The sequence below is a fragment of the Anas platyrhynchos genome, chromosome 3 (genome assembly GCF_047663525.1).
Source record: "Anas platyrhynchos isolate ZD024472 breed Pekin duck chromosome 3, IASCAAS_PekinDuck_T2T, whole genome shotgun sequence".
Lineage (NCBI taxonomy): Eukaryota > Metazoa > Chordata > Aves > Anseriformes > Anatidae > Anas > Anas platyrhynchos.
In genome coordinates this window covers 35885246-35900872 of record NC_092589.1, presented here as the reverse complement: position 1 = coordinate 35900872, position 15627 = coordinate 35885246, and positions in this window count along the sequence as shown.

Sequence of the window (15627 nt, the reverse complement as noted above, 5' to 3'; positions counted from 1 at the left end):
GCTGGAGCACACATCTGGTGCACTGAAGGCATGGCTGTGCTGCCTGCAAGGCCTGCTGGATGCAGCTCCTGTTTTCTGCAGCACACTGCATCTGTGCAACGTCTGTGAGAAGGTGGGGAGGGCTCTCCAGCAAGGGGTTCAAAACCTTGTTGGTTTGTACGCATGCATGGGCAGCCAGCAAATGCACTTGTCTGTGCTGTGGCTGGACTGAAATGACAAAGTGAGGACCTGTGTCCTCACAATCACCATCACAGGAAGGCTGTGCCATGCTGTGATGGGGTAGGTGATGCTCTGTAGAGCTGTCTGTCAAGTGCAGAGGAAGGTGTGACCCTTCTTTCTATCATTACAAGAGTTAAATGTTTCATTATAAGCTTTGGGTGCAACATCTTTATTCTTCCTTCTTTCTGCAGCATGTATATACAGATCCATGGTACAATCTAACCAATTTATGAAGAAATTACAAAGTTTTAAAATAACAGATGTGATACCACAGGTTTTCACAGCTGCCAGTAAGCAGTATGCATACCCCAAAAAAATGGAGAAGAGCTCAGCACATGCACAACAACATACTTTTTTTAAAAATCATTATTTTTATTATTATTTGTCCAGAGAAAGAATGAAAGTTGTGTTTTAATTCCTACAGCATGGAATGACCACTGGTTTGTGGTTTTGCCTTCATTTAATTGCTTAACCTTTTCAAAAGATATTAGTAGCCTACTTACCAACACCAGCCACATGTATGCCACTATGTTGGTTTCAAATGGTTTAATTAAACAAATTTAGGAAAAAAAGGAGAGGGCAGATTGAAAACAGGTGTGTGGCTCATTACCACTGCTGCTCTAATGCTTCTCTAGCCTACAGAAACCCTCCAGGATGCCATTTTCCTGTAGAGCCCTAAAGAAGAGACGGCATGACTCTTCTTGGGCTTTTGACAGAAAACCACCTTCTTATTCTGAAGAGAGATTTCGGCACCTATTGAGTGATCAGCATATGAATGAATTGGGAGAGCTCACTGGCAGCTGTTGGACATTTATCCTGCTTATGAATATCACAGCTTGCAGCAAGTCTCTCCTCTGTAAAAAAATCTGAAGCGTTCAGTCAGGAATAAGGAAAAACTGGGGTGAACATCCAGATGGTGCTGAACTGAGATACCAGAAGATGGTTACAAAATTATCTCTTCTCCAGCTTCCTGCATTATTCCCAAACAGCAGGCTGTGAACAAATCAGCCCTGGAGACTGTTATTTCTGTCAACAATTTCATTTAGTATAGCCCTGGGACTTATAACAGCCTGTGTGGGACAGTGTTACACCACTAGTATTGGCACATCTGTCTAACAGCGCACTGACCTGTTACAAAGAAATTTACCTATTTAGGCCCAGCTCTCCATTTCCCTCTCCCTGCTAACAAATGCCGCTTTAGCTATTTACATAGCTACAGATTCAACCCTGCTGCTACTTCTATTCTAAGCCCATTCCCCAGGAGATCTTTAAAATACAATTATCTCCAGCTCCACTTGATCACACAATCTGTCCCAAGGTCTGTTCCTGCTTTTTTTGGTCCTCCTGTTGCCAAGGTCTCTCTCAAGGTAGTCTGCTCTCTCTTTTTCTTCGACCCTCTACCAGCACCTGGCCACGCACCTCCTTGCTGTGGGAAAACCTCGTGGCCACGGTTGCTGTTGCAAAGCAGGCAGTGGGGTGGTGGTACTGTATTTAACCTACCCCCATGCAGGATATCCACCTGCCCAAAGCTTTCCTTTGCCAGCCTCCATGGCTGTTTTCATGCATGTCCCCAGCCATGCACTTTTTCTCCTTCTCTCACCAGCAAGCACCGAGGGCTGAGTGCTCAGCCCAGCGAGCAACCCATTCAGATTGTGTCATTTCAGGCTGTTGTAGAGAGCTGAGCAGCGAAGAAATAGAGCATGTTGTGATATTTTGGGTTCAAGCTTTGCTAGAAACTAGCAGGTGGCTTCTAGTGTGCCGGTGAAGAAGCAGGGCCAATAGAGGGACGGGAAAGCACAGCTTTAGGAGGCTGTGTAGTGGCATTGAAGGACTACTAAAATTAAACGCCGCTCTCTAGGTTTCAGCTGTGTCCAGTTTGGATTCAGCTTACACTGAAACTTAGGCTCTACTTTATAATCCTAAAACATGTATAGCTTTTTTTTTTTTTTCTTTTTTTTTTTCTTTGTCTTTTCTTTTTTTTTTTCTTTTTTTATTTTTATTTTTTTTTTTTTTCCATGGGGCTGAAAATCGACCTTGAAGCAAAATGCACAAGGACTACAGCCACAGGTGGGGCAGTAGAAAAATGGGTGAGAGACAAACTCCCAGTAGTTAGCTCGAGCTTCATCTAGAGTTATTTACTGCAGAACCTCTTACACCCGTGTTTGCCTCATGTAGTCTATTTCTGGAGACAGGCTGCTAGACATTGGCTAAGCAGGTGGTTTGCCGATGACTCCCACATTATATATTGATCTGTTCTGCGCTCGCTGTTTCTGGCTGGTAACTTTATCAAGGCAGAACTGCCTCGGTGTTTTATGTTATGACAACGCTTAGCAGTACTGGGCTGCTGAATGAAACACACACAGTCCTCTTCATGTATAAAACCATCAAAGAAAAGAGGATAAAGCACCCACTTATTAAACTCACTCTCCCTTCTCTTCCCCTCTCATGCCATGCTAGCCCTGAATAACCTCTAACAAAAAGCTCAGCTCTTTCCCAGAGAATCAGTGAGCATCCCTTCTCCTCCCTTAAGCTGCAAGGTGCAAAAGCTGCTTCTCAGTTCCTTGCTAAACCACCCGCCCAGAGGGCAGCATCCTCAGGAAGGGCCAGCCAAATAGACACGTCAGTCTGATGCAATACTTATGAATTTTCTTTGTCCCTTCATCTGTTTGACCCTTTGGATGTTTGTGAACCATACTAGACTGTTTTTTTCCTCTACTCAGTATCAGTGTCAGCTGTTTTTGATGACTGCACCAGCTTTGGATGTGGTGACAGAAAGGACAGCATGCAGGTTTTTTACAGCTTGTTTTGTGGCTCGTGCAGAATAGTGCATGAACCAGGGGGAGCTCTGACATGCAATGTGCCTCATGTTTTATGTGGCACCTCTGTGGTGTTTAGGAATTTAGAAAAACACATGCCCCTCCATGATTTTCTCATCTGAATGCTGGAAGGAATTAACTATAACACATCCTATTTTGAGTTGTACCTTCTTCATTAGGCAACATTGACACTGGTCCTATAATTTCTTGAACTGAGGATGACAGAAGTGTGTCTTTGCTAATTGTTACCTGATTTACCCAGCTGGATTCTTCTGACACCAAACAACAGTGGCAGAGCCCAAGAGCACCAGTTCAGCATTTTAGTTTCCAGAGTCAGATGCTCTCTAGGTGAAAGAAAGTCATAGTCATGCTACAGATTTGTAGATAAGCTCTAGGGCACTAACTAGTTCCTAGCCAAAAAGAGCTCAGTCAGAGCTGTGTTCCTACTCACACCTTCAACAGAGGCTGAAAAGAAAAAAAAAAAAAAAAAAAAAGGATTGTAAGTGGGCTTCTTAGGAGACAGAAGGAGAGAATGACCTTGAAGACGGGGGAAGTTCATGTACTGGATGACAGAACTAGTTTGAATCCCCAGTTATTGTTTTTTTGCACTGCTTGAGTTTAGTTATAAACTTTCTTTGCCAAAGAAAAGCTCTTTTGAAAAGCTCTTTTTGTCTTTTCTCTGTGTACTTTTTGCTCAGTCATACCCTTTTCTTCCAATAACTTATTTTACATGTCACCTTTTGCCTAGCAGCAAAATGTCTGAGAATAGTTTGAAAATCAAGGAGGGCAATCTTACAGTAGAGAAATAAAAATGCCTTTTTCCAAGCTCAGTTCTGCATAATATCTATAAGTTACAGTTACTTATGCTGCCTGAATCAAAATCATTTATTGCCATTATAAAAAAAAATATTTAAAGAGTTTCAAATGGGAACTTGTGGCTTGATGCACAGATTGGTGCTCACAGATTTATTAGACGTGATAAGTAACTTGAGAATAAGAAGATAGCTGTAATCATTTGAAGATGCATTTAAGTTTTAAAGATATGGAAGCAAAAAGTATATATTGTCTGTAATATTCAGAGTGCATGTGCCCTATTTCCTACTGGAATGGGTGACCTGTCTAGAATTGTGCAGCCGTAGTTCAGAAGCAGCTTTCATGAGCTCATGCAGATAGCTAAGAAATAGATTTCATATTCCATTGAAAAGGGTAAAATCTCTTACCAGGGTCTGTTAAGCTGTGTTCATAAATGTTCTAAACATTTCAGCTTCCCCCTGTATTTTTTTTCAGATGGCCTGCAAGCTGTTTCTAACTTTTTAATTTTTTTTTGCTGAAGGATCAGGCAGCTCAGGAAAAACAAGTTTTGATTCTTCTCCTGCTTCTTTGGCTTTAAAACCATGACATTCTAGTGATGAAAGGAGATGGTTCCTGCTTTATGTCAGATAAGGCTACCATAATTTATGTTATAATAGCCTTAATAGCACACATATAACCGTTCCTAGGATTAGGAACAAAGTGAAAGAGAAGTCGTGCATGTGATGCTTCAACCTCTTGGAGTTTCAGGAAGCTTCATTGTCTAATGGGCAGATGAGGAAACAGAATCACAGCTCTTGGATTTTCACTATTAGTACTGCTATGAATTCATTTGCACAGATCATTTGATCTTTGCGTGTGTTGGATTGCAATAGCTCTAATGCTTTTGCTACCAGAGTGGTGTAACCTATTAGTAGTTGTGGAATGCTTTGAGACCACTGCATAGAAGGCACCCCACGAAAGCTCAAAAAGGCATACAGTGAGGCCGACTTCAGACTTGTTGTCACTTTTCTGCATGACTAATTTTAATTACAATGTGCTAAGCAGTTGTAATCATGCAATTGTTGAATGTTGAACACAGGCTTTCGTTCTTGGGGTTTGAAAGGTTCCCATCCAGCAGTGTCATTCCAAGTTCATCAGTGCTGTCTCTGCCAATCCTGCCCTGCTTTCTCCTCTGCAATCCAGTCCATCAGTGATTAATTCTCCTCTTGAAATTAATAACGGCGAGCTTGTCAATATTTTAAAACCCAGACTTAATTTTGCTCTCTTGAGCCTTGCCTTTGGCTCCTGAAAGCAGAAGCTTTAAACTCTATTATTTGGGAGGTCTACTGGGATGCCTTGGTGTGGCAGGTGCTATATATGTTTAGTGCTGCATTGCTATTAAAATCCATTAAGAAGGATCTTTCTGGGGCTGTCAGCACACTGCAGATTAAAACCAGAAAAATAAAGGCAAACTCAACAAATGTTGCCGTAATGGTTCAGATAGCTGCAGAGAGAGGACTCATCTTTGGCTTGTGATCAGTTTACTTCTAGGTTCAATGGAAAGGTTGTTTGGCTTCCTGTACAAACTCTGAAAAAAAATAAAAATCGATGTGAGGATACTTGGATGAGAGCCAGAAGTGCTGTACTCAATCCAGAGTATAGAAATCCTTCACAATTTCTATATTCTGCTCCGTACAGGCTCTTTATATTCTAGTGAGAACTAAGCTCTGCTCTCATGACTCCAGCACCACTGCAGGGTTATAGGATGTGAACAAGTTGTCAGATTTTATTTGGATCTTTAAAAACGCTTTTCAAAACCCCATACCATGACACTGTTAAAAAAGCAAGTGAAAGGTGAGAGGAGGAGCCATCAGACACCTGCAAAAGAGCTGGAAACAAAACATAGGAACAAGCGATCGTTTTTTGAGCTGACAATGATTCACTGGTTTGGAAAGGGGAGGGAAACGTGAGGTGTAAGAGGTGGATCTGATGCTGCCATAGTCTCCTTAAACCTGGCAGAGATGGAGCAATGGCAGAGGCAATCCCTGGCAGCAGGCAGTGGTGGTGGGCCAGCTCCCACGCCAGCAGGCACACAGCGATGCTCCAGAAGGGATCATGGAAACTACCGAGACACCTCCATGAGTTTTGCTTGAGCTGTAACATCACAGGAAGGGAATTAAGGTGGTATGAGGGACGGCTTAAAGGATTCACTTGCTCAGGGCATAATGGGGTGAGCAAATATGCAAATAAAGTAAATCTACCTACAGTGTGGGGCAAGTCAGCTTGCAGTCATGGTAATGCTGTTGCTGAAGAAAGCAGCACAATCTTGTCCTGCCCTGGTTTCCTGTTTCAGTAAGGATACCGAATAAGGCTCCCAGATACAAGTGGAAGAGATTGTGAAAGGATGTGAATGAATGTTTTATTCGGCAGAGGAATGATGGAAAACACCAAAAGTTACACATCAGGGAGTTGGTTCCTGTTTGGGTTGTGGAAAATGCAGGTGGTAGAAAGAGGAAAAATAGACAGTCCTATTCACCCTTCCAGAATACCAGGATGAGGGGACTTTCAATGGAAATAAAAAGCACCACATATAAAACTGTTAAAAGGAAATACATTTTATACAATGCCTAATTAGCTCATTCCCATAAGATAACATTAAGCCGAAGAGATTAGTAGGATTCAAAAAAAGGATTAGACATTTATACGGATAATGTAATTGGGGATGTTCTCATTAAATAGAATACATATTTTCTTTTGTTATGAAAGGATATAAACCCTCTTGCTTCAGGACCTAGGCCAGTTGTTAACTGATAAGAATTAGAAAGAAACTTCCCCTGTTGGCAAGTCATTCCTACTTGTCTTCTGCTTCATTTCCTGTATTTAATCAGAAGCATTTCACCAGGCAGTATCACAGAGGGATTATTAAACTATATGGACAATTTGTTTGGTATTGCAAAGCAGTTTCAGTTCTTCATAACCAGATGCCCCACTGTGACAGATCACAAAAATCCTAGTGGTCTGAAACAGAACCTCTTTGTCCTTCTGCTAGCTCTGTAAGAAGGTTGATCTGGAGAGCCACCTATTAGGTACCACCAAATAGTCACTAACACATCTCATGTGTCTATCCTAACTGTGATACCTTCCAAATCTCCTGCAGGGCTTACATGAGATCAGTCAGAGGGGTGGCTGGATGCCAAACACTCTACAGCCCACAGCTTTTGAGGGTATGTCCTCTTCTCCCACACATGTGAATGGGATTGTCTTACGAATGCTACAGGCAGACAGGAGCAGGAACAAAACACAATCAGCTAAGAATGAAACAAAAATAATTAATAGGAAAAAACGGTTCAAAACTCTGCCTTTCACTTTCCAGCAAGATAGGAAAGATCATGGCAGTAGCCTAGCCTTCCTGTTTAAAAGCATCAGAAGGCCTCATCTAACCTGGCTAAAACTAAACTGCCTTGCATCTTGATTACTGAAACACCCTTCTCTTTGGTCTTGCCAAGTGTAATTTCAGTCTGTGCACATCCCTGCAAAATACTGCTGTAAAGATCATCCTCCTAATCCATCAGCTTGAGGATTTTACACATTCTTTGCTCCCCTACTACATTCCTCCTCTTTACCCCATCAAACACAAGCTATTTATCTTTCCTGTCAGGCCCTTCCCACCCTGCCAAAGAGCTCTCCTTTGCTATGACAATGTCGTTTCCCTTCTCATCATTCTGTCAGTCTCTATTTCTCACTTGCTAACATTTTTATAGAAACACTTCTGTGCTGTCTTCCCTGGTGCTACTGGGAGGAATCTTGGTAAAGAAGTGTGAAACCCCCTCATTATCCTTTTGCAAAACCTCTTCTAAAACCCTACCTTTACCATGCTGCCTATGAAGAGCTTGACAGTGGTTTGGCCACTCCCCATCACGCTGACAAACACGAGTCCATTCATCCTTTCCGCTTCCCTGTCTGCCCAGACACATCCATTGTCCTTTTGATTTGAATTTGGGAATGCGTGTTGGTTCTGCAAAGTGTCTATACAACAGCTTCTCTATCATTAGCTAGGATTTCCAAGGGTCACTGCAAAACTAGCACTGATATTTCTCCTTCCTCTTACATAAATGTTCACTTGAACACTGAGTGCTGTGCTAGTGAAACACCCAGGATAGCGACTGCTTTCTGTAGGTCGCAGACAGAGCTGTATGTTGAAGGTCACTATCTTCAGTAGCAGAGGTCTCATCTGAAGATGGCTGCAGTAAGAACTGGACTTCAAATGGAAGTGTTCAGCTTAGCTCTGTTCTTGGCAGTGTTTCTTTTCTCTCATCTGTTAATGACTGCTGCAAATCCTCCAGTCCAAGGGGGTGTCTTTTGTGTACTAACTGCTGCCATTATTTATCAAGCACTCTTGTTGAATGTGCTTAAAGTCAGTCCTGCAGGACAGTTTCAATCAAATTCCATTCAATTTATTCTATCTGAATAACTCTGAAATGTAAATAAAATTAAATTAATGGTGCTGTATTTGTATCCTGTTACAAATGTAATAAGCTTGAAGTAGTGCTGACTGTAAAATCAGATGAAGACTGTAGAGTAAAAAACAACGTCTAGAAAACAGCACAAAATTTGATATCTGGCTTGCAAGAGCAATCAGGGGTACATTTAATCCAGAGGGTCTTTTTAATCATATTTGTTCACACTGCTTCTCTGCTTCAGTCTAATAAAAGGTGAGAATAACTCAGTCTCCTGCAGTGGTTATATTTGGTTTAACAAGCATGCAAAATACTGTGTATCTGCTCCTAGCTCACTGTTCTGGGATTTGCAATGATATTGTTATTAATAATAATCTTACATTTATAGGACACCTTTAATCCCAAAGCACATTATAAATTGTAGCTGAGGCCCAACGTGCTTACTTAGCACTGTCAAAATATGTGTGAGTTCTAATTATGCAAGAAGATACTCCAGATTTGGTCCTAGGAATTGTAAATATTGATATATACATGGCAGAGCATTTTATCTATTGAATACCTCCCCAGGAAATGTATTCCCCAGAAGGTCTAGGATTCCTGCCAATTAGATATTTGGATCTTTCCTGGTGCAAACATTACCCCAAAACACTGGGGAAACCCCAGCCTTCACCAGGAGTGCTACAAAATGTATTGCAGGCATACAAAACAGGCACGGTCTCAGGATTTGAAGGTCTTGTCTAGAGCATTAGGGACAAGAAGATTTGTGGACTGCAGTAAAGCAACTGGGAACAAGTAGCTGAATTGGCCCTGCTGGGACTCAAACCTCTGGCTCTGGGGAGCCCAAATATTTTGAACGCTGCCGTCTGTTCCCCTGCAAGCTGCTCTGCTTCAAGCTGCCAGCCCAGGGAGTAGTTAGGAGTACTTTCAGTCTCTCACATACTCGTTCTGCATAATTTACAGGAGCATCAAGGACTTCATCATATACAGACAGAGAATTCAACAACTCAGGGAAAAGATGCACGAGTATCTTGGACAGCACACGGGGAAAGAAGAGGGAAGTGGGACTGAGCTTACACAGACTCATTCCTATCCCACCACAAGTCATGAAAGCTGCCCTGGGGAGGGCTGATCAGCTTTTATTTTCTTCCATCCCTGTTGGCTTGTTTCTATAAGCCCTAAAGGATAATGCAGTAGAGTTGTTTCCACAGTAAACACTGCTCCAAACATGAATGGATCTCAGGCCTTCATCAGTTATGGCATTAGCCACCTCTACATGTGAAGCAAAATTTCTTTGTTGAGGTAGTTGAAATCATGAAGACCATAGGCACAGTGTGGTTGCCAGTGGACAAGAAACATTTCTGAATAGCTAACAACATTCAGATATCAAGGAAAGTTCATTTCTAAGACCTCTATGCTTTGACCTCCAGGTACTTGGACAGCCTCCTCTGAAAGTCCTTTCTGATTGACTATGAATCCTGGAGTCTGAAATGATGTGGAAAATATTCAATCAGGGGCAGAGTTGATAGATTAAAAAAATAATAATAAAATAAAGGAAGTGGTTTAATATTTCCTCATTTCAAAACCATGCCTAGAAAGCTTTCTGAGTTTGTCCAGACATGAGTAAAATTAATGAAATTGCAGTCATGCCTTTCATTCTATTTACCCCTTAAATCTGCAGTCTTGGCACGCAATATGCTTCTTCCCTACTGTGAGAGTGCAGTGTGCAGTTATGTGGGGTCAACAAGAGTGGACAAAATCAGCACTGTGGAAATAGGGTACATCTTTGTGGAAGTCACTGGGATTATGCCAAGAACATATTCAATCCGAAGGGTCCATCCCAAAGTGCTGAATGTGGTGTCCTGAGTACATCATCCAAGGATCATGGAGGTCTACCAGTAATCTTTTATTTTGATTTAAAAAACAAGCAGTCAGAGGGTTAAATAAATTCATAAGACGAATAAGCTTTAACATTTTTTCTGATCTTCTCCCAAAGATCAACCCTTTCTCCCAAATCCTTTGTTATGTGGCTATCTTGCATGTGCTGCTCACATGCTTTCAGTTATTCACAGCCACATGACAAACGCTACCTAATGGCCAGTTTATCTTATTTATGCTTTTGTACTACCCTCTTCTTACAAATCTGAAACACTTTGAATTCTCACAGTGAACTACAGAAAGTCAATGTTCATTTTTCATTGATTGGATTCAATACAAAAATGTCTTTTGAGAAAATCTTTGTATGAGCTCTAGCCTATAAAGGTTTGTGTGGGCACATTTATACTTTGAACCCTTCTGTAGAGCATCTTGCTGATGTCCCATGTGATATTGCTTCACACTAAGTCTGTTTCACTGTTCACCTGTAGGGTCTCACCAGATCAAAGGTGAAGCTAATGTGATTTGGCTAATGGTGTGTGCACCCGAGAGTAGGCTGTAAAAATCTTACTCTCAAAATCTCACATACAGTGCCACGCCTTGCAATGTCATTGCCCGGCATACATGAGGTACAGTCTAAAAGTCATAGATCATCCTGCACCCAGGGGGACGAGGAGGCTGCTTGGATTTGCTCTAAACTTGATGCCTGTGATCTGGAATTATATGAGTATATACCAAAATGAACAAGTGGAGAAGAATCCCCTTAGGACATAGCTCATTGCAACGATGAAGGAATAGAGTTCTGGCAGAAATGGAGGAAAATCCCCAAGGCCATAAACAAAGTCTCTGGCAATGCTCTGGGTACCTCTCTCTTTTCCAAGGCTTTGGGTCTGATACTTGGTACAGAAAGGGGTGTGCAGACTTTGGTCTGTGCTGGTGGCAAAGGGGAGACTAGTCCTAACTTGGCCAGGGTTATGAAGATTCTCTGTTTTCTAGGACCCCATTCATGCCATGGTGAACTCCTCCAGCATAAGGACAGCCTGCTTCAACACCCATGCAAGAGTGCCTTCATTGACTCTTGCTTCTCACTCTTCTTCCAGCCCTTTACTCCACAGATTTCTCTACGGATAACCTCCCAATACCTCTCACCCCCTCCACCTTGCCTTCCTTTTAGGACTCTTTTTCTAAAGGGAAGCAGTATGGGGAACATTTTATTGCCAATAAGCCTCCCCCTGCATGAAGAAGAGACTTGATGATGGCATTCCAAAATTATCACTTTGAAAGTGTTGTCATGGCTGCTACAGAGATCCCAGCTGACACAGTAATGATTTACTAATTTCTTCAGCCTTCCTTGCTGCCATATCACAGCCCACAAGAATGGGGAAAGTATCACTGGCAGAGTGCCAGATAAACCTCCTAAGTAAGAAGGGGAAGGGAAGAGAACCAGTGTTTCACATCCTCTTGATGGTATTGCAGAGGATGAACAAAGCAAAAAGAGGGGAGCTTGCTGATAAGTTTTTTGTTGTTGTTGTTTTTCCTTGAAAGGGGCAGAAGACAGAATTGAACTGCAGAAAATTAAAAGCTACAACAGTAATGAAAAAAAGCCTGCAGAAGGGGCTTCTAGAGTGGAAACAGAAGCAGAGAGCTGGTGCAGGATGTGCCTGTGGCTTGTTCCTGTGCAGTACATCAGCCTCAGTCCTGTTGTGCTCTAGAGTCCACAGGGACAAGCTGTTATTGAGGACAGCAGTACCCACGCCAAAACACAACCCAGAAGCTCTTTCCTTCCTCCTGCAAGGCTACAGCAACAAAACTAGCAAATGCCCTGTGACTCCCACGCTTGTATTTAGGCAAGGCCATCAGACAGAAGTGCCACATCTAAGAGCTGTGCCAGAACACCCACCTGGGAGCCTTGCAGCCTTGCAGGGTGCACCCAGCAGCTATTCAAGTGCTTTACAATACAGGTTTTGCCAACAGTGCTTCACAGACTCTTCTGTGGATGAGTCCGTGCCTTGGCTCTTGGAAAATTTTGCCTGGGTTTGCCTGATAGGAGGTTTCACTACTTGCAGTATTTGATTTTCAGTAAAGGCTATTTTTGACAAAAGTGTTAAAGTTTTATAAATTTATATGCTAGCTCATAAACATTGTAAAATGCCTTTTTGACAAATCTAATAAACATAACAAAATGCCCTGTCAATAAAATCACTGAAATCTCGCCAGGCTGCATAATAACATTGCATTTCAGCATGGTTAGCACCTACCTTTAAAGAAGAAACACAAAACCCCCTTCCTTTTTGAGCCATGAGTTGCTGCAGTTTGCTGACCTTAACACATTCAAGACCCTGGGCTTCTCCTTTCTACCAGTCATTGAGTCTTCAGGGCTAGGATTAGCTATGGGGCAAAAAATTCAGGAGGTTCACATTTTACAGGAGCAGATATCACTCAGTAGCATCCAGCTTTGTCATATCCTTGTCAGCCTTCCAAGTATATACTTTGTACTCATTCCACATTAACTCTTGGTAGAATGGAGCCAGTCTCATAGAAATGCTCAGGGAAAAGTTCCATGAGCTGAGAAAGCTGATGGGGGGATCATTTTCTGAGAACAGAAAAAAATCGCGTGACCCTTGCTGTCAAAGCTGTTGGAGTAAGAGCTACATTTTTCATTAGATGAAACAGGTCTAGCTTTTGGTGGGTCCTGGCATCCTAGGTCCCTGCTGGTCACACCATATAAACATGGGCAGACCTTCTCTAGTGATGATCCAAGCTCTTGATTTATGCTTTTGGGTGAACTCTTACAGCTGCTCTGTGTGAGTATCTGTGTATGTGTGTGTGAAGACTCATCAGCTGGGTCTTCTCAGCAGCTCTGCTGCAATCAGAAAGCTTAGCTGCACAAATCTGTCAGAAACCTGTGCATCACCCAGCTGCCTGCTTTGGACTGTCAGCACCATTCCCACAGCTTCCCTGACAGCAACACCAGCACCTGCTCCTCTAACCCCATGCTGGGTAGTTCCCAGCTAGTAGTAGCTGCAAGAGGTTTTTGCAGTTTAATGATGTAATGACGTCCATGGGCATAAGCAGAGGAGGAATAAACCCTCCGGGATACGTGCCCAGAATTATGGAGCTCCTATTTCACAAGGACTGGTGCTGCTTTGCAGTGCTGTGGGGGCACTGAGCAGAAAGCTGTGTGAATGGACATGCTGTGCTTGGAGCGGTTGCGCTAGCAAGGGTTGTGAGCAAAGAACAAAGGCTGAAAAAATTCCCAGCAACCCTACTTCCAAAACCAAAAGTCTGCGGCTGCATACTCAATATCAAGCCCTTTCTCCTAAATAAAGGTCAATCCTTGTCAGAGAGGACCCACTTACTAGGTTTAGTCAAAACCAGAGCAAAACCCTTACATGCATGGACTCCCTGCTCAGCAATGCTGGGCTCCATGTGCACATAAGTGAAAATACAAGGAATAAAGCCAGTCCAGGAGAGGACCCAAGCTGGGCCTGTGCTCTCCTCCTCTCCCTGCTCTCATCCCTGCTCCTGAGCAGCACAGCAGGAACCAAAATTCAGCACTGCTGGCTAGGACTGTGGTGCACACCCCCATGCTAAGGCAGCATAGCCCAGGGCAGGTTGCGGAGCCACGCTGCGGGGAAAGCTGCTGAAGGAGTGCTGTGCCATGGGGAATGCTGCCAGGAGCTTCTGCCAGATGGCTGCAGGAGAAAGCCTCTCGGTCATGCTTTTCTTTAGACACACTGCATATATGCACACCTTTCCTGAGAATGCTTGCTGTATGGCCTTATAATTAAGCTGGAGCATCTTCAGCACCTTCCAGAGCTTCTGAGAGAAAGAGAAGAAGCCTATCTTTCTGATACTGCTGTGGAGGAAGGATCTTATGGGGGCTGAGGGATGATTTCTTACCTTTCCAATGCTTGTCTGGGTCCTACCTCCTCCCACAAATGCTCTGCCCTTCACAATGAGGTTCAGCTCCTTGTTAAGGGACATTTGGCAGTGGCACCCCAAAGCTGTGGGATACCATTGGTAGGACCGTGCTGTTCATTACAAGGAAGTGCATTTATTTCCATTTTATTCACTGTCCTGATGAATTTGGTGTAGTAAATCAATGGTGAGATGAGTGTCACCCCTAAGCTCATTGAATCGTGATCTCTCCTAATCAAGCCAGTGAGTTCTTCCTAGCTTTGCATCTTCCATAAGTATTATTTTCTCGGTGTTAGCATCCTTCCACAAATACTTGCAGAATGGTCATGGAAATTATTTGAAGTTATTTCTTGCTCTGACATATAAACTGCCAAGTGTAAATGTCTCTACTGGTGGTGTTTATTAAGATCCTTCAGGAAATGACATGCATCTTCTAGTGGGCTCTGGGTTGGCAGCTGATAGCTGAACATAATTGGGAACTCCCGCTTGCAAAGAGAAAGATAAACAGCAGGAAACAACAAAGTACATCTCTGTCCCAGGAATGAAACAACATTCTTCAGCATTCTCTTCTGCTTTCTTCAATTTCATGGAATGTATTTAATTACTTTCTATTATAAATGAGACCTAAATTAGAGAAATGTGCTCAGAAAATCTTCCTTTCATTGCACAGCTATATTAACTTTATGATGTCACAAATGTCGAATAAAACATTTATATTCTTCTCTTTATTGGCTAAATTTGTCTCTGGTTGTAAATCCATGAAATTCAATTAGATTACACCAGATAGCAATTTGATCCTGTTTGTTTAAGTTCTGAGGTGAGAAGATTTATGAATGGCTCTAATTTCTTTATTTCCAGAGTTTGGTATCATATTTACTTAAACGATATTCTGCCTTCACTGCCATGAGAACTGTTTATCCAAAATGGAGGCAGAGGAGAGTCATATCCTACATGGAAGATTTTCCTTCCCACACTGGATATTCACAGCTTAATCTGAGAATGCAGCCTCATAGAAATGCACAACGTTTGCCTGGCCTCCGTCTGACCTAGATTCTCTCTCAGACTGTGTCTGAAAGTGCTTCTTCTAATTTTATATTTGATAGGTCAGGCCATCTATTCATTGTGTGGAGATTTGTCACCCACCTATACTTCACAGTACAGCTCCAGCAGTGGGATTAGTCTGGGATTATGACTTCCACCTACAAAGCGTGGCTCTTCTGACAGTCTTTTACATGCATTCAGAGCTCCCATTGAAGGTATTTTCTGGATGGTCATTTGGTGATGTTCTTGTTCAGAGCTTCAGACTGAGCTGTGTAGACTCCAGGAAAGGGCTCCACAGGCAGTGCAAGACTGCAGGTGCTGATTTAGAAATCTTTAATTAATAAGCTTATATGCAGCAAAGGCAACTCATGCATTTCACCAAAACCTCTAAACTGGATCCCTCACTGGCTCCTTTGGGATAAAAGGTGCTACAGAACTGTAAGATCTTATTGCAATTGACTGTATCAATATTGCTTTGTACCATGAGGGAAGCATTGTTCAGAATGATA